Below are 24,434 nucleotides of genomic sequence, written 5' to 3' on the forward strand. Positions count from 1 at the left end.
CATTAAGAAGCATACACATCTCGCTCTATCAGTGATGTAATTATATGGCTATCATCAATAAACTGGCAAATCCTCTTAGAAGATTTTATGACAGCACATAGCTGGTTTCCAACTAATGTTGTGCTCTTGGGTTTCACCAAAGTGGCAAACGTCTAAGACTTGCATCACTTTGGGCTTTTCCACAGCATCAAGGTTAGACGCCGTGATACAACTCAAATATTGTCCAAAGCGGCGTCAAAACCAACTGGCTCACTCACTCTAACTGATGTCAAACGGAACATGTTGTGCTTGGTCTGTAACTGTAGTTCTATACATCAAGAGACTCTATGGTACGTTAGACGGATGTTAAATCCTTCCCTTCCATCGCGATCACTTTAATCTCAACACTGTTGGTGCCATCTGGGGAATACTTCCAATCGCCATTTGGCATCCACTACCAACGATAGTTGATTGAATTTGGGATTGTTTTGTGTTTAAAGCTGAAAAGTGAAATTTTGATGTAAAGTACGTGTGAGGATTTTTTCATCGGTTGAAAACAGGACCCGAATAATGATGTGATGAGGCTGAGAGTTTCAATTACGCCATATGAATAAATTCAGTCCCGAAATTACATGTCCACTGGTCGTTGTAAACTGAACTGGTGACTAACCCCAACAAAGATTAAGCTCTTCCGATTTATGTATGTAGATCACGTGGGCCTCAGTCTTGCCATTGCCTGTTTGACAGTCGCCTGTAAATATTCCCTGAAAAAAACGGAAAAGTGTAAACTGGGCGTATTCCCATGAACAACGACAACACAGTTCTTTGAACTGCATCCACTCACTTCCTTTGATGCTGGTTTGTTTTGTTTTGTTTTGTTTTGTTTTGTGCGTGCGTGCGTGCGTGTGTGTGTGTGTGTGTGTGTGTTTCAGTACGGGTCCTGTACCTGGTACCTGACACAGATAACGCTTTCATTAAATCTTTCTTCCTGACGCCGTGCTGATTTCTCAATGCTAGGCTGCCCTCCAATATTAAACAGTTTACGTTTAGCGTTTAGCATTTAACGGCTATACGTACGTATAAATGCTAAACTGTTAAATGCTAAACGTTCAAAACGGTAAGACTAGCGTGACTTTTCTTACTCCATCGTGCGGAATATCTACTGAATATTGACTAAAGGACAAAAGAAACGAGACAGTATTTTGAATCACCTTGTTTCGATAACCTCCAAATGTTTTGACATAAAATATCCACATTTCATCAATTCACAAAACAATGTTGTGAGACATTAAGTCAACAGGAAGGTTCAAGATAATTATGACAGTTTGGTGTTATGCAGTCCTGAGGCAAGTGTAGGGGAGTCAATATCGACGGACTCCGCCATGAGAGTTCAAAACTGCGACTCGTCGTTTGTGAATAGGAATTCAAAAGACGGTTTATGGTGTTCCTAGTAATATGTCTATACCTATCTGGGCTAAGGCAAGTTCGATGTCGCTATTCCAGGCCTGGCACTAACAACATACAAGCGTTTTTACATTTCATCCAAGAAATACTTTATGGGGTTCACGTCTGGACAATGCGCGGAATTGTGACGATGCATTGTTGATGAAGACTGAGTCATCCTATCGGTCGAACATAATCATGATGAAATTGAATAATTGGATGTCTGGCAGAAGATGGTAAAACCTTCGTCCTCAAAACTTGAGCAATGCAGCGCTGCCGTTCCGCCTCTATAATGCCCCCACCCTGGTGAACAAATGGTCCTCCACAGCGTGCACCTCTCCTGCAAAATAGGTTCCTATCGTGTTCCGTACAGTTTCCGTATCCATTTGAACCGATCCTTGAAGTGGTTCTGGTGCATTGGAAGGTCTTGGTAGCCACATCATCATCACACCAATGGTAATATTTTATTTAAAAATACAGCTAGTGCACTTAGGGAAACAAATGACACATATCTTGAAGTGCCCTTTAAAGACATAATTGCTGGCACGGCCATGTTCACCTTGTTCACCTTGTGATACAACGAAGAAGAATACCAGTATAAACATTCGTAAACAGGAAAGAGGCTAAGTATTTAACAGAAGGTTGAGCATGTTCTGCAAGATCAGTAGCACTAGTATATACGACTTCCATGCAAACCTTACTGTTTGCAGATACTGGAATCTATAATTATTACTATAATGTGCATCATGTCTTTGACGGTTTCATTGACGTGTTCTTTGGGTCTGTTTTGAGGTCAGTCGCCTTCGTGTTCATGAGGTTAAAAGTAGTCGTTTATCGCTCTTCCCATGTACTGCTTATTCTCAGGACGAGACTAACATCATCGTGTTTTTAGCGTCACTGGTGTTTCGGCAAATACTGACCGGTAGTTATGATACAGGCGTCGTGTGCAGAAAGACAATTTTATTGTGAAGTATTTAACGTCTGAGTATCGCCCGTTGAACAAAACGTGCCGAATATTACTAAGGAGTATCCAAGTTAAAGACAAAAGAAATGTACATGTAATTGTAAAGGTTTATTACTACTTTGCATTGTCACGAAAGGGAAATCAGAATGAATGTCACAGGTACCGACATTACCAAGTTGAAACTTATATAAGTGGATGATGCCAAGATTATACAATAAAGGAGCAGAATTCAATCTTCAGTTGCTCTGAGATCGAATAGAATCATCAAACTTCAACACAGTTTGCAAAAAAGATGATCAAAAACATCAAATGATCGTTTTTTTCTCAGTCTGGCTACTGAGGCAACTTATCGATTTACCTTCTTAACAACTACATTGCTTATATTCTGGGTCATACACATGTAAATCTGATTCTACAGGGCATGGAAACCTTTGGCGTCATGCCTCTAGTGATATGATTCATATACACCTTCAAAGCATCACATAAAATAAGGTCAAGTTGGCAATGCCACTTATGTTCGTGCATTTTCAAACAAATGAAGAGCCCATTGAAACGTCAGAAAATGCAGGGACTGTGTTAATAAGATTCCAGAGGTCAGATGACAAGGAGGAGACTTGATGGATGTCAACTTATTTATTATAAGGAACACAACGTTTCAAAGTATATGCTTACTCCTTCATCAGGTGTAACCATGGTGATGAAGGAGTTCCCATATACTCCGAAACGTTGTGTTTCTCACAATACAAAAGCTGAAATCAAAGACTTGTCAGATGATAATATCTGCATTTTGGGATATGTTACCACAAGACATCCATTGCTTGATGTAATTGGACGCCTGACTCGGAGACATGCCCTCACATTAGATGAGAAATGTTGTGTTCAGTATTATACACGTCATGGCTTCAATTTATGGATTTCAAGAAAGCTAATAAACAAAAAGAACACCCATTGCCTTGAAATGTAACGCTAATCATGTGGCTCAGTGTGATGTACAAAAAATCATATCTACACCTTGCTGGTTAATTAAATTTAAGTCTACTGTGTCTGATTATTTTGAAGGGCTATAACTCAGGGGGTTTTCTGCAGTGACGATTATCCGAACACTGTGCATGTCCACGCCGTCACAATGAAATAAGATTAATAATTACCCTGAGGCAATACTGGAAATTCGCGATTCAAATCAATAACCCTGGCGACATAAGGGAATAATATAATGGGAAAATATCTCTCCATATGAAAAACCCAATGTGATCTTAAAATGTTTATCTCTTCAAACTGTGATCATTTTTCCGACAAGATGACATATCTGTAATGGATTTAGGAAATTGACAACCTTTCAGATCCTTTTAAAATACAATAGTAATTCAACATTTTTTATAATGAATCGTAGGCCAAAATATTTTTATACAAAGAAACATCGATCATATTCGCTGTTCGGATGCCAATAGTCATATTGTTGATAGCACGAACACTGTGAAGACACTTCAGGTAATTGGTCCCTTTTTTATAGTAGAGACATTTAAACACGTTTGTACATCAGCAAATGAACCGTTGGTGTCTACTTTTTATGCCGGAACAGGTAGTTAATCGAGCACCCTTTCGTATAATATCATGTTAACGAACCATGTTTTTCACCTATTTCTGATAAAATGTGGTTATGTTTTATTATTACATTTCACTTACAAGTAAAAGCATAATAAAAACAATTTTGGATATTAAGGAAATCATAACTATACCACATGCCTCTAAGAAAAATAATTAGGCCTCATCATTAATACATTAAAATTATTTCCTTTTTATCGGAATCGCTTCCATGTTTTTTAGGAAATTTGCATTTCATCACTTGGAGATATGCTACTCAATTACACATTTGAAGTTTTTCTATCCTTTAACTGGTATTTTCTTAGGTGAACAAGAGGAATTTTGCTTCTGTTTTTTTAAATCATTCAATAGATGTCTTTAAAAAAATATGTTGTAGGTAAAAAGTTGCTTGTCTTCTTTTTCAAAGTGAGGGAAAAAAACGTTTATAAAAAATCCTCTCAGCTTTTGAGTCAGGTTATCCGTTATTTTATGTTTGAAGATCGTGCCATCGTTTATTCCACCATGAATGTGGGTCCGTAGTATTCAGATACCAACACTGTGTATAAGCAGCCTTTGAAGTAGCTTACAAATTCTTACGAGCTGTGGCTATCTGTTATCACGTTTTTATCTCTTCAAGTTAATCCTCTCTTTATACCACTCTGGATAAAATATCACTTGCTTTACAACTTGTTCTTATTCCTGCAAGTAAAGTGTATTGGTGTATGTTTAATATGTACCGCAGCAAGCGTAAATTCAAACGGACAACCTACTCAAAACATCAGTCTCCACATCGACTCCTCTTTGAAGATATACATACTGTTTTTTCAACGTAGAGCTTGGTTACCTGTAGATTTAACGCGGTTTCATAAGTCTTCATATTTGATGGTAGAATATTGATAACGTTTCGGTTTAAATTAAAAAAATTAGCGCTGAAGAAACAGTATGTTTAGTTTAATCTACTAATAATTGTTGACATGACTTATGGAGATATACATGATTGTATATATGAGAGACTCTTATATTTACTTTTATTATCATACTTTATTATTATATTTTCACATCACATCGTCATATACCAGGAATGAGCGAAAGCATTTTTGCACCATAAATACATGAAGAACACAACTTAAAACGAGGAACCAATATTATTTGTTATCCTTTTCCAAAGTCAGACCGTATGTTAGGGGAATGACTCGTTTATTCGTTTTACATAGAAACATGTCGGTTGAGGGTGATGTTCCACACCCAAATGGTTAGTGACTACCTTCAATGAAATATTCAGTTTTCCAAAAGCGTATATGATAAAACTATAAAGTGATTTTTCAGAGCACCATGCACACATGAAGCTTTAGATATTACATGTGTATGTAAATTGTACAGTATTAGTCATGCTGAAAACACCTCGACTATAAAGGTTGGTAACCATCACAACTACAAGGTCAGATAACCATGGCTACAAGATAAAGACGTACCATCAGAAATGGGAAGATCAAGATGTGTTGGCTTTAGTTCTTGCAGCTATGTAAATATTGGCAATAATAGCCATTTCGCTACGGCAGAATTTCTCCTTCAGATCAATCTTTCTGTTTCCAATATTATAGCTTCACGAGAGCCTCCTCTAAAACCCTTTCAATTCGTTACCGTCCAATCGTGGGCGTGTCCCGATCTCTTCTCAGTAAACTTTAATACAGAGGCAAAACACTTGTTCCTCCAGCTGCGGTCATATGTCTACACAAACCCAGTTGACTTACTGAATGGAACAAATGTAAGATCTTAGTTATTAAACTAGGCTTGAGTGAAGGATGTCATAAATTGATTTAGGACTTTAAATGTGATTTGGAATGAATTGTTGAAGATAGTGTAAATATGATAACTCCTTGAAATTCATGGGAAAGGATCGACTGTTGGGTTATTTTTCATTCGGCGGCCTATTTAGTTACAAACACAAAATGCTGATTTATGATAAACATTGTTTGCATAACGTTTGAGTCTTGTATAGGCGCCTCATGTGTACATTTATCTGACATTGTGGGGATATATGCATCAATTTCTTACCAATCATTATGACCAGTGACGTGTATACTAAGTCTTCAAACCCGCCAATAATTTGTTGGTTTATATTTCAAAAATATTAATCTCACAACTGCTGTGTAAATATTTCCCGCGAACCCTGTACAAATATGTCTACATTTGCTCCGTTCAGTAAACATATTGTTCTTATATTCTCTCAACAACATACACAGTATGAACTTATGTTCCAATAAGCCTTACAATTTATTTGAGAGACGTCTGATCCGTTTGTATACAATAGACTGTATGGTGATTAGAATTCCCCTGGCAAGACTGAGAGCTAGAAATAACCATATATAGACGCTATAGACACTCAGTAAGTCACTAACGGTTTTTAGAGCTAAATCATTCACCACAATCATCTTGGATCAATCTGTCTATTGCTTGTGATGAGTGTTGAGGAGACTTTATTTAACTCATCCTCTCACATTGAACGCGATCACGTTACTTAAGAGGTTTTTCGGGATAAGAAAGGTCATGTTTTTCTTCCACATGCGTATACACGGTATAAGATTTCCGTCTTCTGAAGCATTTCTCATTCTAGGCACGAACGATTCATTTTTCCCATTGTCGAGTCGCCAAGATAAGTTGGTCCAATATTGAACCACCAAGATAGAGGAATTCAGGGTTTCAATGTAAGCCCTCTGTTTTTAAGGAGAAGGTTGTCTAACAACTGGATAGAGATAGCAAGTTTCTTAAACTTAATTCAAAATGCATGTGTTAAGATTGTGAAGTTATTGAGGTTCATTCGCTTGACACGTGTCAATCGGTAAATATCTTTAAGAATTGCTGCTGACTGAGTAATGAAAGGGGAAAGATTTGGAAGATGACATTTTGCCGCAGAGATGGTATGCGATGGTAATGTCTCTACAAAGTCAATATTGTTGGACGATGGGACAGGGAATATGCACACAAGGATATTTGCTCTCATTTTATCTCACATAATTAAATTTCCAAACCATTTGACAGTATATCTGAAATGATGTATTTTAAAAAAATACTTTTGCTTGTTTGATTTTGATCCACAACTACAAGAGCTTCGAATTCCAGTGGACCAATCAGATATAAATTATTAAAGCTGATCAGCATTAAATATACAAATGTTATATAGACGAAATCGGACAGAGGACTCTGCCTTTAGGTTTTGTCGCAAGTGAGCAAGGGCCCATTACACAATCCTTTACACGTCTTTCAAAACTCTCCAAATAAAGGTATGGTTGTAGTTCGACCTATTAAGGCTCATATGAAATAAAACAGTTCTATATATATAAAGTTCAATGCGACCATTTACTGCATTTGATGGTTTTATTCATCCAAAAGATCGATGTCATTCTACGTCTGTTTATTGTGTATGACTCCAAAACGTCGGGTCGTTGGTTTCTCCATCTAAATAGTGTCAATGGTTTCGAAACGTTTCATCGGTCTCGCGGAAATGACATTTGAGTTTATTTTGAGCTTATTTTAACGACATATATAGAACTTCGAATAAGAACAAATGAACCATATCGTGTTACGATAATAAAATGGAACATATAACAAATAAGACAAAGTCTCCAGGGAATAAAAGTGACAAAATTCATTCTATAATGATAAGAAGTACGATTTCGACCACATCATGAGCATGTTTGTACGAAACACTATCACATAGTGATGATACTGATGAGTCTGGTGAACTCACTCAAAATTAGGACGGACCTGCGTTCAAACAAACACTAGAAGTTTCAAAGTATTTCCTAATTTCATGTTTACGATCGCTATTTTTAAGTAAGTTGTTTGTTAAGTGTTACCGGCAGCCAGCTGGCAGGGGGCGCGCTGATGACCTGCGCGTAAGAATTCTTAGAATGCGTCTGAAAACGTAATTAAATGAACCGTGTTGTATGTCGCAGATGCAATCGACATGACATCTCAATGTTAATGTACATTTCGATCAAGACATACATCATCGGGACACGCAGGCACAACTGTCATCTGTAATCAATACGTCCAGTTTACTACAGGCTGGAAGTCTTCACAAATAGTGTGAGATTTATGTATGACATGAACTAAAGTCTATGAAATGTTCATTAATCTCTACGTCCTTAATGTATCGAATTCTATTCAGTCATTACTTATACGGAAACAGCTATGTTTCAACATATACCTGAATTGCAAACTGTGTTTCTATAGTTTTAGCGCTGTTCCTTTGTATTATCATAATTATATAATAATTACTTTACCTAGGACTGGAATTCTTGAAAGGGGAAATGCCTATTCGTAGCAACCACGATGCCTTTGGTTTGTGAGTGAGCAGGAGAACATATGATTGCTACGCCCATGTGAATATTAAAGTACATGACAGTATAGTCAATTGACCTACCTATTGACCGACCCGTGACGATTCGGGGTAGAATAGGTCTTCAGCAACCCATGCTTGACGGAAAAGGCGGTTATGCTTGTCGTAAGAGGCGACCAACAGGATTGGGTAGTCAGACTCACTGATACATGTCATCGTATCTCAATTGCGTGGATCGATGCTCATGTTGTCAATCACTTGATTGTCTGGTCCAGATTCGATTATTTTCAGGCCGCCGTCATATAGCTGGAATATTGCTGAGTGCGGCGTGAAACAACAAACGTATTTACCATATATTCATTATCTGTTCAGCTAAATGTAAGTGGATGTCCTACTTTATTGCGAAACCTTCTGGGTAATTAATATATTGTAATAGGGCAGTGTAATTGATTGTAACTGCATTCCTTTGTTCCTGTTCAGATTGCATTGTTTTTGGACAATGATTGATTGTCAGCAATGTAATGTTAACAGTTGTGAGGAAGTTGTTATATTTAGATGTTAATGAGATTTGTAAACCTCCGTGGCCGGATGTGGAGCGTTAGAGAGTTTTCTTGAAGGTGTATGTAAGGGGAGCGCTCCCTGCTGGGTGCATATATTAATATCAATAATGCTACCACCACTCTATATTTTTGCATTTGATACCGACCACTGCTATCATATAATATATTGCCATAGAGTATTGTACTAGCACTGTACTGCCTACTGTCGTGGTAATTGCTATGCAGTAATTTGTAATAATTTGAAGATATATATATATGTCTTTGTGTGTGTGTGTGTGTGTGTGTGTGTGTGTGTGTGTGTGTGTGTGTGTGTGTGTGTGTGTATTCCAGCACCCCCACCCCACCACCACCCCAAATCAACTGGTCGGTCCCCAATCATAAGAAATCTCATGTGTTATGAATCAGTTTCACACAGTGAAGATACCAAATGTTCGCGAAAAGGTTGGCGTATCATTTTGTCCAACTGGTGGCACCAGTCACCAACAAATACAAAATTTAATGCAAATGCAAGTCAATTGTTCACCTAAAAAAACAACTGGAGCATATGGTATCAAAATAGGAATTGCATCGGACAAAGAAAGTTTACAGCCAACCCCAAAAATATCATTTGTCGACAGTGTACATTTGTACATCAAGTGATGCAGTGGCGTCGTTTAATTTCGTTTGAAAGAATACGAGGATTCATTTCCAATTGCAATATCGTCCCAGATATGTCCACACACATACATATTGGACTCCTTTGTAAATATTGCACTCTCCTGTAATCAAGATCAGATTATAGAAAGAAGATAGAAGATCAAATTAAACTAATAGAGAGGTCGCCATCTAACAAAACTAATCATAGAACTTCAGTAAATGTGTATTAACTTTGTAAACTGGTGGTTACTTGGAAATCTTAATCTATATATGGAGTTTCAAATTATTCATGCATGATTTCGTTTAACGTTGCTTTATAATGCCTCTGATGTTAGCAAAGATTTCTTATGAATATGGAAAGGGTGTATCGCTTTTAGTAATTCGAACAATATCTTTCTAGATCGTCCCCTTGAACAACACCTCAGCAGCATAAGTAAATTTAAAAAACTGCAGTCAAGAAATATCATTCATTATTATGTGCGTATGGTGTTGTCCTAATGGCGACTTTTCTCTAATTAGACATTCCATTTCTTGCTGCCCTTACACAGAAATGATCCAATCTAACATTATTCTCCTTTGCAGCTACTTCAGTTACAAATACATGGAAAAAACATCATTACGCATTCTTGGCAATCGACATCATTGAATGTTTAGCAAATGTCAGTTCAAACAACAGGTCCTCATGGTCAGTTAATAGACACACTTTGTACGTTTGACAGAAGGTGATCCCCTTTCCGATCAGCCCTGGGTTTGAGAGTTTAATGGTACAAAATGAGCGGCACAAAGTAGCAACTAATAATGCTGGCAAGTTGATTCTCCGGGGAGCTTCATCTGATGTCTGACAGAAACGAACAATGAGACATCGATCTGCAGACAATGCCAGCACACGCAGTCACAGCTGATAAACAGGCGATGGTATGTGTGGACACGGCCATTGAGTCCCTTGTGACACGGTGCAGTTTTAAAATGAACATTGGTAAGATTGGGACTGGCTAGCCTGTGATCTTGCACCAAGCCTGAGAGGGTTAGGATTTGAAGGAGAGTAACATGAGTGACACTGATCAAAGGAATGAGGTCGTTAAAAAGTGTTTACTCAAACATCTTGGATAGCTCAGGCTATTTATTGAACTGTGTAATTATCAATCACAAGAGGATTCTTCAAATTACGTCGTTGTAGAGAAGTACACTTGGGTCAAATGATCAGTCTCCTGTCGTTTCCAATTACGTACCTTCACAGATGAAACTGTTTACATTTGAGCACCACAACTATACAGATTTATTTGAATGACACCACTGCCTGAGAAACGAGAAAACGTCTCGAAGATTTGTGTGTATATTGTCAAGACAGCATGACACAAACTTGACATTTTGGACTGAAATTGGTATCATCGGTTTTCAAAAAAGATGAATGGTGTCACCGAAACGCAACATATTCAAAATGAAATGATATGAATAATTCCTCATACATACGTAGTATAGAAAATATAACAGTGAGGGATGCAGTTGAGTTTAACGCCACTTTGAAAGTAAATATAATAATATCACGTTCTATTTACTTAATGTTTGATGAAAGTCCAAAGCAATGTACGTCCTTAACGTTTACCATAGTGGTGAAAAGACAAGGGTAAGGTGCTGACAAAACCAGGAATCATAATCGAAGAGAATCTGCTATTCGAACACTAGACCATATGGTTCCAGTGCGTCAAATGAGTTAAATCTGCACGACCAACCGCGGCGCCCTAGACGACTGGGCAACATTTGACCACTCTTTAGGTACAAAGCTCGAAAATCTCCAAGCACTTAGTTACACTCAGTCTGAAATTTAACCGGATATATTTTCACATTTTGAACACTATAAAAGCTTAAGATGCTATATCCACGAACACGAACATTTAAAAAAAAATATCAACAAGACATTGTAAAGAGAGTGTCACAGGAAACCCAAATTTAATCCACAATTTATCTCAAGTAAGTAGCGCTTGTCTTCATGGAAGTCTGCTAGTCCTTCATGCGTCATGGCCATCCGTCACCAGACCTAATGCTGGGGAAGATCCTCCCTGTACTCAGTCGATCTCACTCCAGGGTGGGTCAGCTTTATCTAGCTGTCGCCGAATTCACACGATTGGGTAACGGGGATCCCCTTAGTGTCAGTGCCAGACAAGCAAATGATGACAAATACCTACTCATTAGTTCTTATCTCCGGTAGATACTCAAGACAGAGGCGAGAATGCCAGATGTTGTTCCAATCAGCCAATCGCTTTGTTGGATTGACATATTCAGGCTTGTGTCAGGCCAAATACGTTTTACTGTTACTGAGTATCCTTTAACAAAGATAAAATTAAAAAGTAGTTGTGTTTCTTTTCTTTTACAAAGTTTTAACTGTGATCCTGTCAGAGCTTATTGCTGATCTTTATCGCGCCGGGCCGACTGCCAGTTAATATAACAGACTAAATGTTTCACTACAGAAGGGACTGTTTTCTGAATTCAGTATTATAGGGCTAATAGTATCAGGCTTTGTCACTCGAGCTATTGCTAGACTTTGTGCCACGACGACAGAAATATCCATGTCTGACGTATTGTCAGATTGTCCACATGGACCGAATAAATCCTGTGTGACATCAGTGCACTGCAAATGACGTCAAACGTCACAAGCCCCGTGGGGATTCTGGTGAGGAATAAGTCACCAATACGACTGAACAAGTTATCATTATCACAATTTAGATGTAGTGCACACAGATTAATTTTCTGAACTATAGGCACAATCATATAGCTACAAATCGGATATTGTGTACGCAATGTAATGTAAAATTCAATGGAGGACGAATATCATTTTTTATTAGCATGTACCAAAGGCAACTTAAGGGAAAACATACCTAAACCGTACTATTTTGTACATCTGAAAAATAGATAAATTTGTTTCTTTGATGAATTTAGTTAAATACAAATATTGTTCGTAACTTAACATGTCAATGGTTATGTGTCTACAACTTCTAAGCGTATATATTGTAATACACGCACTGAATGAATGAGTTTGGTTTTACGCCGCTTTTAGCAATATTCCAGCAACATCACGGCGGGGAACACCAGAAATGGGCTTCACACGTTGTACCCATGTCGGGAATCGAACCCGGGTCCTCGGCGTGATAAGCTAACGCTTTAATCACTAGGCTACCCGACCTCCCCAAAACACGCACTGAGATTATGTGGCATTTCTGTATTGTGAATATAAGACTACAGATACTGCCTGTCGTAAAATAAAAATGCAACATACAACATGTTACTGAATGAGCTACATGTTTCATAATACCTACCAAATATATATATATACATTTCATAATAGATCGTGAATGTGCAGTGTTGTATCCCTATGGTGTGCCAGAAACATATTGTTGTTTGTTAAAATCTAATATTCATAATTAGGTTCTTGGTGCTCGTGGATTTACAAAAATGGTAAATGTATAATAAATCCATCAGCTTTTTTACTCTCCCATCAAGCTGACACGCCGTGATATAAATGAAAGACGTTTAAAAGCGGCTTCAAACGACACTCGGAGGCACCGGTGGCCCAGTCGTCTCAGGCGCTGCATTTCGCTGTGCAGAGTTGCGTCCCTTGGGCACTCCAGAAACCTGTAACCGTAGATTTGAATCCCGGCTCGCCCCGATTATGTTTCTACGTTTGTCATCACCATACCCGCGCTCGTGGGTTCCACCAAAGTGGTAAACGTTTGAGATCTGCATTACTTTGGGCTTTCCTGACACATCAATCTGACACGCGGTGATATGAGGGGAATAATGTTCAAAGCGGCGTTAAACCCAATTCACTCACTCACTTATTTACTCAAGCCAGATTCACTCGCTCAATCCCCCAGTCCATTAGTGATGATAACTGTAGTTTGTGTGAACGGTGAATACTGTTCTCACAGAATAAATCGGGTAAAGTACAAATACACACGATCAATAGCTATTATCGCACAGCATATACAGCGTACATGTATATGATTATGAAAAAAAATGTTATGTGAACAATGGAACACTGTTTATGTATCCGACAAATCTATGGCCATAACTAAATGTTATAAGGATTAATTTTGAAAAGCAATGAAACATAACTTAATAAGAACGTATAGAATGCAAACGTGACATATTTATGATTATTAGTGCGGTTTATGCCATGTAAAAAAACTTGCCTACAATCATTATTTGTGAACGCAGTGGGGGGTTGGGGGCGAAATATCGATTCGGAGCGGATTTATTAAATTGCTAAAATGATATTGCGTAGTTATTTCACGAACTTGAACGGTATTTATGTTGGAACACATTCAGCTGAAAGCATTGAGCATTGATGAGTAAGACGTCAGTCAAGACACAAAAAATGTGGACATTTTCATAGTTCAATGTATACAATGACCAGAAATGTTTATGACTATGCTGTGGTCATCTCACTGTAAGATATTCATGACAGATTTGAAATATTGCAGAGGGTGACACTCGTCATTTTTCATATTTGCAAAAATACGATCGCCAAGAACATGGATTGTGTGATATGAATATTAAACATTATCGTGACAAGTGAAGAAGTTGAGGCGACTTTGTTGGGAAATGATGAGTGCTAATTACTCAATGATGTTCTTTCCTGTCACATAATTCAGAGTGTTCCAAGTGAGTGCGGTGTCGGTAGCATCCTAACTTTGTCACGTGGGACAGAAAATATCTTGGCTATTCACAAGGATTACAAAAAGGGTCTTTCGCTGAAATTGTTGTAATTTTGTTCTGATTCATATAACGATTTACTCCATGCTATAAATCTCAGCTAAAAGAATATTCACCTCAACGAATGATATACTGGAGCTTAAAAACTGCTATTTGTTGTTCTAAAGTTTAAAGATGGATTCGGAAATGGTATAAAGTTCATAACTGTCTGTATGGGCAGATGTCCTATTGTGATCGGATTTCAGTGCACGCACGCACGCATGCACGCATACATAACTGGACTTGTTCAATTTGGAGCGTTCAATGGTGTATGACAAAAGGACACCGCTTCAATGTATGGAGCTTATTTGAAGTAGGGTGGCCTAATTTGCATACTAGTATTTATTGGATCGCGATACAAAGTTTATCCAACTAGTTCATGAAACTGGTGTAAAACACTGGTTTATGAAACTGGTTATATAACACAATTTGATATTCATTATATGATATTGGACATTAAAGGTGTTTGTATATATCATATACTTGTACGTTATACTAAAACGAGCTGTCGAGACTCATGGCTCATTTGCACACTAAAACGGTAAAGATGGCCCACTAACTTATGCTTGTCTTCAGAAATCAAATTAGGATCGGATAGTCAGGCTCTGCGACTTGCAATTGGCTGATTATGTGCCATCGAACACCGATTGTGTGGGGGCGTATATCCTGCTTTTAGTCACGCGTATGCCTGGGGAAGAATCTATGGTATACATACCGCCTGTATATACACATGTAGATGTTGTTGTCGATGGAATCTTGCTGTTTGCGACATGAAACAACATTCACTCATTACCTGGTTATTTTCATATTGATTTAAGTTTACTCAAAGGTAATGGGATGGGTACTTCGGAGGGCCTGATGACGCTTTTGACGATTGATACAAAATCAGCATGAATCATGGGAACTTTACTGGATGGAGGACTCGTATCTTTGTTGCTGTGACCAGTAAATGCGGAGAGGGTGAGTGTGAACAGTAATTCAGTAAAATCAGTCACGCGTGCACTTGCTTGATGTCGAAGAAAGCACGAGGTGGTGCAGGTTTTAGAGTTTATAAACCACAGCGAAAATGGTGCTTACGCAACAAGAAACGTTTTCTATTCGAACCCACGATCAAAAGTTTTTGCCACCCCTAAGGGAAGCAACTCTGCACGGCGAATTGCTGCGCCTATGGGTGTATTTTTCATGAACGTAATTTATTCGAGATTGTATTTGCAATGCATCTGGTAGCAAACATTAATCATGTAGTGATCAATATTAGATGCAAGCATGACAAAAGACTAAGAACTCGCATCAATCGAACCATGAATATTTCATATACATGTATGCATGTATGCAGTTACATGGCATTACAAAAATCAATCAATTACAAAGAATATAATAACATTTAGTTATATTCTTTTTGTCATAATTTTTTTGCAGAGAATAAACAGGATTTTATTTCCACGTCAAAACGTATTCATTTCAATATTTGTGATGCACTATTTGTTTCATTGAACAGGGTCATGCGGTGGTAATGGTGATACCAGACACCGTTAACAACACATGAATTATCTTCACCAATGGATGAGTGACTATATGACGTTCTGCATCACACGCAGCAATACTACTGCAGTGTCCACATGTTGTCTAAACCAGACAGAAAAACTATTGATTGATGGCATGAATAACGGTCGCACCCACGAAAATTGGTTACTTGTTGTAAACATGAAGCTGGTCATCGAGCGCTCATTCCAAAGTCTGTTTATTCCACAAAATATCCACAAGACTGTATGACATTTTTTTATTAAACAACTTTTCCCTTACGTCAACATTCCAGCAATATTCCAGGACTTTGGTGTCCACGTGTAACGACTTTTGAGAAACAATCGAGTTTCGATTTGACAATGACTCATTAACACATGCTATTGCTACAGTCGGAATGGTGCGTTTTATTTACATTATCGAATAGGTTTTGTGGTAATAATACACCTGTGTCCAGTGCAGAGAGGGACATCCATCGTAACGTAGCAAGGTCACGTGTTATTTGAGGTCTTCCGGATTTTAGGTACCCCTCGATAGCTTCCTTGAAGACTGCTCAAAAGTTTCATCCGATTCTATTCATTCCGCATTTGGCTCATACATAAGGGCACAGGTGTACCTCTGTACTACATATTAACCATAGGGTTTCCGTGGACGGCTGTTGAAACATAACACGTTGCCGTTCAACGTGTCCGATGTCGAAATGATAATTATGCAGTAATGTAAGGACTGCTCCTGCTATTATATCACCGAGGCCACCAACAGCTTTGCTGACAATAACATAAATCGCAGTCTGACCTGCTGCGACAACACAGCTCATATGCTCGGAACCAGCATGAAACCACGTAGACATGTTGCTCGAATGGGGATTGTGCGTGCTTTGCGTTGATAACATAGCGGGAACGGGAATTTAGAACACATAATTCACAAGAGATTATGCTTGTTTTGTCCTTTGTGACTTTCGGATGCATATTTGGGGATTGGATTTGATGTTGAACAATAAACATGAACGGCAAGACTGGACTGTGGTTCATCGCAGATGTATGGATGGCAACGCTGCTTGAGGGATATGCATGTTCCATCTTTATAAGAAGTTAAGATATGTCATTAATGTCATTTCAATGAATTTGCATTACCGTAGGATTCATATTACGTATTACGTGTGTGTGTATCTGTGTGTGTGTGTATCTGTGTGTGTGTGTCTTTTGTGTGTGTGTGTCTTTTGTGTGTGTGTGTGTCTTTTGTGTGTGTGTGTGTGTGTGTGTGTGTGTGTGTGTGTGTGTGTGTGTGTGTGTGTGTGTGTGTGTGTGTGTGTGTGTGTGTGTGTGTGTGTGAACTTGTCCGGACTAATGCCGATTTATAGTGCTATCTATAGAGATACCATGCGGCAGTTTAACATGAATCCCCCACTCAGACACAGTTTACTGACTCCGAGTCGACCAGTCCTTGTTTTAGCCCCTTAATGCCAAGCGTCAGACAGGTAAGCACAAGTACCGAGCTCTAACGTCTTTTGGTATGTGTGTGTGCGTCTGTGCGTGCGTGCGTGCGTGGGTGCGTGCGTGCGTGCCTGTCTGCCTGCCTGCCTGCGTTTGCCTGTCTGATACTGGCGTTAAAAGCACAAAGGTGAAGTGCATTAGCCTTCCTTCAAGACAAGGTTCATGTCACTTTGACTAGCGATAAAGATTGAAAAGTACATCCAGAACCCCACAGCTGCTAACACAAGTTGAATTACATCCCACATGAATCAAAGCTGGCATTCGTATGTGCATAAAACAAAGAGGGATTAAGTAATACTATTAATTCACAGACCTCATAGAAATGTATAATGCATACATATAAAACGTCATCGCCAGAGAATCTCGATTATCCATCGAAACCGATGTCATTGGGCGTGAAAGGCAAAATAGCGGTGAAAATTATATGAATGGATCACTGACATTCAGCGATGACATCAGGTGTTCGCGGAGAGGGTAAGCGTGTCGTCCCCTACCGGTAGCCTCCACCACTCACACAGTATGCGTAAATAGATCCATGTGTCCACAGAAAAAGTTGGACACATGGACCCCACAAATCGTCACATTCTCATTAAAGGTACAAATATCCGACTATTTCAAATAATCACATAATGGTAATAATACTACAAAAACACAAAGCCTCAATACTCCAAGAAAGATTTGGTGAAAAGATTTTTGAGTCTTGATCTGAACAAAGTAGGACTGTCAATGAACTGAACCGAAGCCCGACATACATGTATATGCATTGAAATTGTACATGCATTGACCTCATTCTAGTCCTGATAATTAGCATTATTGTAAGTGTGAATAGCCAATTTCGGCTGTAAGAATAATATTGATGCAGGCCCATTTATTGCGTGAGATCTGACGGTGTATTTACACTGGATTGATTACCTTATGGACATATGGTAACAACAGAACCCATGACTTGAACCATTCTTTATGTGCTCCATGGCCTAAATTATCTGTGACATCACAATGAGGCCAATCTTTTATTCAATGAGTTACAACAATCAAGGTCTCAATAAAGCTTTCCAAACGTCTTACGGTAGACATGTGGTGGACACTACCAAATTTGACGCATCCGTGACAACTGAATGATGTCAGATACAATTCCCTATTTTGACTTGTATCATATATTCACGTATTTTTCAATTGACTTGCCTTTTACATGTGTGGGGCAGGATACGCTCACCTTTTCGCGAACGCCTGGTATCATCACTATTGGATAGTGAGTCATAAATACCTGCTCATGATGTTGTCATACAGCTACTTTTATGTGCATATATTCACAATGTGCATACAGATTTCCATAACTTATAAGCATAAAGAAATATAAAGTTAGAGGTTAAATCATTAAAGTAAAACATTGTCATCGAGCACAGTTGGTGCACTGACGTCACATAATAAAAGACTATTATATACTTAAGTATCACAGCTTGGTGTGTCCGTCCTTTATGACGGTGCCCGTTATTTGTAATTAAGGATGGCTGATTGACGCCCAAGGCGACAGGCCACCTGTCATGCAGAGCAAGTCTCCGCTTCATTATAGATTAGATAAGCATAAATGTCAACCAAGTCGATATATTCACGTTCATTCAAATGAATGTATATAATATTTATTGCATATATTATCACATGAGAACCCAGCACTTTAAGTTCTCATGATAGATAATGGCTATCGTACCTCTGTTGATGTAATCATTATCATGTTTATTAACAGAGTGTCGACCTGAATTAGTTGTCACACTGTTATAACACCCAGCAGTGTCCGTGTAATAAAACAATAAAAGTTATGTTTGATCCAATGTGGTCAGTCCCTGGCCTTATTTCGCCATTACTTCTTTAACTATACTAGTGTTGTTGTTGTTGCATTAGGTGTTTAAGAGGTCGCCTTCTGCCTAGGCAATTTCGGCTGACCTGTCCCTCTTTGGGACTCCTGTGTGTGAGAAGGGTTCACATATCTATTGTGATTTCGGTGTTCACATAATTTCTGTTTTTGCATTGATATGATTTCTATTTTCTTATATTGATATGATTTCATTTTTGTCCTTGGCTGCTCTGTTTATATACGTTCGAGCAGCTGTCCATCTCTCAGAAATAGAGTTAGTTTGGCCTTCGCTATTGCATCTCTTGGCTTTAGGAGATCTATGACAGATAGCGGATCTAACTGCAATTCTTGTTTTAACCTAGCCCGGGCTGGGGCATGGTCTTGACATTCTAGTAACAGGTGGTCAATGGTTTCAGCCTGATTGCAAGATGAGCAAACCTTGTCATAGTGCTTTTTGTGACCAAGTCTGAGGCGTGAGATAGCAGTTTCAATTTTCCTTTCATTTGAGTATGAGTTTGGCTTTTGTTGGACCTTGGGTTGAATTTTGTATAGCCATCTGCCGATCTTACTTGCGTCCCATTGGGCTTGCCATCTTTTTGCTATGGAGGCTTTGATTTTGCTTTTTATCTCTAGTTTACTAAAGGGAATAGGCTATACTAGTGATACGTACTTGACATAAGTAACAATATAGTAACAACATAGGAGTCATTGGCATCTGGAGACACAAGCCAGCCACGAAGCATGACCAGAGAACCTGTCTGCCCAGTGTTTGGGATCCGGAGTTATTGCTTTGATCTTTGTCGGGGCTAATTATCTACCTGGGTTCCATTTGTCCATTGTAATTTCAATTCTATTACCAACCAGTGCCAATTAACCCCGGCTTTCCGTTTGCCCATTGTCCAATGTCTGTTAGCAATCAGCGATAGGTTAAGTGTTGGCTTCCTCATGTCCATTGCTAATCTCCTATCAGCATCAATTTTCAATTTGGCTCGCCTTTTGTTGTTCTTAAAGGTACATATATATGTTCTCTGCCTCATCGCATCTATACACTTGATGAAGGAGTAAGTATATACTCTGAAACGTTGTGTTCCTCATAATAAAGAAAGTGGCATCCATAAATTGTCTTCGGTATGTGTATCACGTCTGAATGCCTTTCGGGGGCACGAGTGACCCAGTCGGCTGAGGCGCCGCGATTCGCTGTGCAGAGTTGCGTCCCCTGGACACGCCAGAAACCTATGATTGTGGGTTCGAATCCCGTTCGCCCCGATTATGTTTCTAGGCTTGTCAGTATCATACCCGTGCTCGTGGGTTTCACCGAAGTGGATAAAGTCTGAGACTTGCATCACTTCGATCTTTCCTCCCCTCATTAAGCAGACATGCCGTGAAATATACTCTTAAAAGCGACGTTAAACCCAACATCACTCACTCACTCACTCACTCACTCACTCTAAATGCCTTTCAAAGACATGAACAGCATCATAGGTAACATAACGTAACACAAACATATACCTAATAATTTCATTGAGATTAAGGATTATACACATATTTGAAAATATTTAATTGTTAACACCGTTCTATCACGTGTCGCCGTTGTGCCGATTCACTAGGACACGTCCACAAATCGTAAAAAAGAGGATTTTGAGCCCCGCTGGCGACACATGCTTTCAGACATAGAAAAACTTTCCTCAATTCCATGTGTACATTGATTGAAATTGAAATGTCGGTTTATTGTCGGCATGAATAACTCAAAACCAAATTATCCATCTGTGAAGAAAAATGGTTCGTTTAAAAACTAGAGTTTCGTCACAGATGTGTTTTAATATAAATTAGGATTGACAACATATAGAATAAAACACGGAAGAGGCAAAGAGGTTTAAAGTAGGGCTTGTTGTTACTGTTATAAATACGTTATTTTGCATGACGCATTATACCCGTCAATCAGATTGACCAATCAGAAAGTCCGAAGTAAGACATAATCTGCTATATGTCAACTTTAAAGTGGTCTGTCATTCAGGTCAAAATTCTGAGCAATGTATGTATTCATTTTCTTTTCTATACAGCGCAGTGTCCAATCATACATATTCATCTTATACGTTCGTGCAACACAAAACATTAGAAAGGTACCTTAATATTGTACAAAAATATCTACTCGTAGATTTATAATTGGTACACGAAATACGTGTAATGGGTGAAATACATTTGACGTGGTCCCGCATGGCGTGGAAACATCAATATCTCCGGAAACGTAACATGTCATGTTATCAGAAGCATACAGTTATACATGGATCACTCATTCTCCCTTGATTGTTGGGGGAGTGGGTTACTGTGTACACCTTTGATGAAATACCAGATTATCTGTCGTGTAAACATTAATACTGATAACTTTAACCTGGCTGTCATAGTGTTGCCTCTCACTGTGACTGTAGATTAACTACTATCAGCCACAATGGTTTACCTTCTCGAACATCTATAGTGTATACCACCGTTAATAGTAATACTTACCACTATGCCACTTGCGTGAACAAACCAAATTGCACTATCGCATGATCAAGATTATGAGTGAGTGAGTTGCGTTATTAACATCGCTTTTAACAGTATTCCAGTTATATCGCGACGTGTCAGCTTAATGTGGGAGGAAAGCCCGAAGTGATGCAGGTCTCAGACGTTTACCACTTCGGTGAAACCCACGAGCACGGGTATGGTGCTGCCAAACCTAGAAACATAATCGGGGCGAACTGGGATTCGAACCCACAATCATAGGTTTCCTGGGCCTCCCGTGCCCCCTCAAGAATATGAATTAATAACACTTACCCCTGGGGTCCAGTTATATAGGTGATCCACAAAGAGCACCTGCAAAGAGCACCTGCAAAGAGCACCTGCTTACAACCATTCACCAACTATCCATTCTCAATTTCCAGCAGTCATCGGTGTCACTACCATAATGAAATAAATCTGAAAACAAGAACAAAATTAATTAAAACTGACGGATTTGAATTAAATTTCTGAAACAACATTTGCCGAGGCTAATTAAATGTAACAGCATAAAATTCTAAACGGGTACTTCTTTTGTATTGATCCAATTTACGGCCAATTTAAACCTTGAGGAATAACAACTTGTCATACGAATTCCGCATATCGGTTTTTCATTTCTACGCTTTTCGCAATTGGATGGCTTTGAAACTTTAAATAAACCGTAATGTAGTTGTACGTCTTCTGCTGAGAACACTGCTGGAATTTATCAAGCTGAGGCAATATGTTGTCACTTCACTGGATCATGTTTGACTTGTTTGTGTCTATAAGGTATCCTGCCCAAAATTCTATGTAACATCACTTCTTCTAGAGACGAAAAGAGTATGCGCAACTAATCCGTTACCATGGCTTAAGAATGGTTTAGTCGAACAAGTTCCAGTTAACAAGATAACTTGCTTGTAGTAATGAGCATGTGACTTCCTATAATAATTTTGAGGTACACGTGTATGGAATACGGCTGAAAAGCAATTATAAGTGTTGAGTAAATGGCTGGGGAGAGAATTCATATCGCTATCGATTTGTATATAAAATAAGTCTGGTGCTTTAATTGAATTGCTTGTGTTTTCATCACATTTAGACAATGCTGGATTTGTGAATATGTCCTATAACATTATTGTTAGATAATTTGTAGTTTATCGTCTCCGAATGAACAATGTTGCTTTGTTGCCCCGACAAATATTAAACTGATGGTTTTTATTAATCTCCGACGTCATTCGTCACCACTCGCCCCTTTCCGTAACCTGAAAGCAACCCGTCCCCCTATCGATGAATATTATGTGCGAAAATACGACAAACCAATCAAAATGCGCGTATGACTTTAAAGTTTCGGTCAAAGAATCCCTCGGGAATAATTTTTGATTTTACATGTGTCTTGCATCTAACAATAAACACAAGATACATTTACGACATGTTTCCAATCATGCTGTATAATACCGCATGTCCCGATGCGCTTTAAATTGCATCCGAATAATATATAATATATGGTGGTATATGAATCATTACGCAACGAGTAGACAATTCGTTTAGCTATACCCCTTTGCGCTTAGACGGAAATTGGTCGCAAAAATGGCCACGAGAGGGGCACGAGTCGCTAAAACACAATTTGGTCACAAATGCTCCGACGTTCCTTTCTGTAACATAACAATCGCAACATATGTTACCCTAGTGTTCTGATCATGATTTAAGGACAAGGCATCAGTTATAATAATTATTACATTCTGTAATTCTAATTTCACATAGAGTGAGAACAAATATTTGATTTTGCATACATGTATCAGTATATACGTTTAATATCTTTGACATAACATAAATATGAAAGTGTTATTCGATTCATATGAAATTATATTGATCATTTAATTCATTAAGGGACATTGGGCTTTACGAAGCTTGAATTACGTATTACCGAAACTTAGCTTCCAATATAATAAGTTATAATATAGTATCTCTCTCTCTCTCTCTCTCTCTCTCTCTCTCTCTCTCTCTCTCTCTCTCTCTCTCTCTCTCTCTCTCTCTCTCTCTCTCTCTCTCTCTCTCTCTCTCTCTCTCTCTCTCTCTCTTATTGATTCTGAAATGCAATTTTAAACTTTACGTACATATCCTAAACCAGCTGACACCAAGAATCATTTTGATTTGCCATAATTGCTAGCCTGAGGGAAATCAAGGATAATTAATTTCCGCGACCGTTCAAAAGTTGACGGGCATCCGTCGATGGAATTAGGGACAAATTAAGGTAATTCGGAATAACCCCAGACTTTGTACATAAAATTCGCGTACAAGCGATCAATTATCGACCAGTGATGACTGGGTTTAGGATTTCCATTTCGGAAATTCTTTAAAGTCTATGATTATTCCCTCTCTGTGAGTCCTTATACCTGGTCAGTATCGCAGCATGGTCATTGGGATGGAGGCAGTGGTCAGAATGATATGCACGGAATGTGATACACGATAAGTATTCTACACGGAACGGAGTGATTAACGGGCGACAAAATTCATTATAGACATGTGCGATGGTTACATGCTTTTCCCACCAGAAGAGCGGTTTAAACCATTAGCTTTCTTATCACTGGATTCAGTTTGACATTTTACTATGGAGATCTCTTGAATGCATTTCAGCGTGATTGATGCAACTTTTATTGCAGATTATATACCATGATGTGCTGAAAAGTCAAAGCCATCCAGAAGCGATTCCTGGCACTGTGGCCTGCCAGACTTTCGCCATTACTGACGTTGAATTTCCTTGACGTTCATGCTCCAAAAATCAGTGCTTGGATATAAAGCCATGTAATGT

The 24,434-nt window shown here is 38.6% G+C and overlaps 1 protein-coding gene across 3 annotated transcripts in view; it reads right to left on the reverse strand.

The window, feature by feature from the left end:
* The window catches only part of LOC139444190 (C-C chemokine receptor type 1-like), a 152,379-nt gene that overhangs the window by 52,843 nt on the left and 75,102 nt on the right, over nt 1-24,434 (reverse strand). For all 3 annotated transcript variants that reach the window (XM_071226178.1, XM_071225449.1, XM_071226891.1), the window contains one exon: nt 21,929-22,069. The gene's annotated coding sequence lies outside the window, so the exon portion shown is untranslated. The remainder of the gene's footprint in view (nt 1-21,928; nt 22,070-24,434) is intronic.

Source organism: Haliotis cracherodii, unplaced genomic scaffold, assembly GCF_022045235.1.
Source record: "Haliotis cracherodii isolate W230 unplaced genomic scaffold, xgHalCrac1.p SCAF_1, whole genome shotgun sequence".
Lineage (NCBI taxonomy): Eukaryota > Metazoa > Mollusca > Gastropoda > Lepetellida > Haliotidae > Haliotis > Haliotis cracherodii.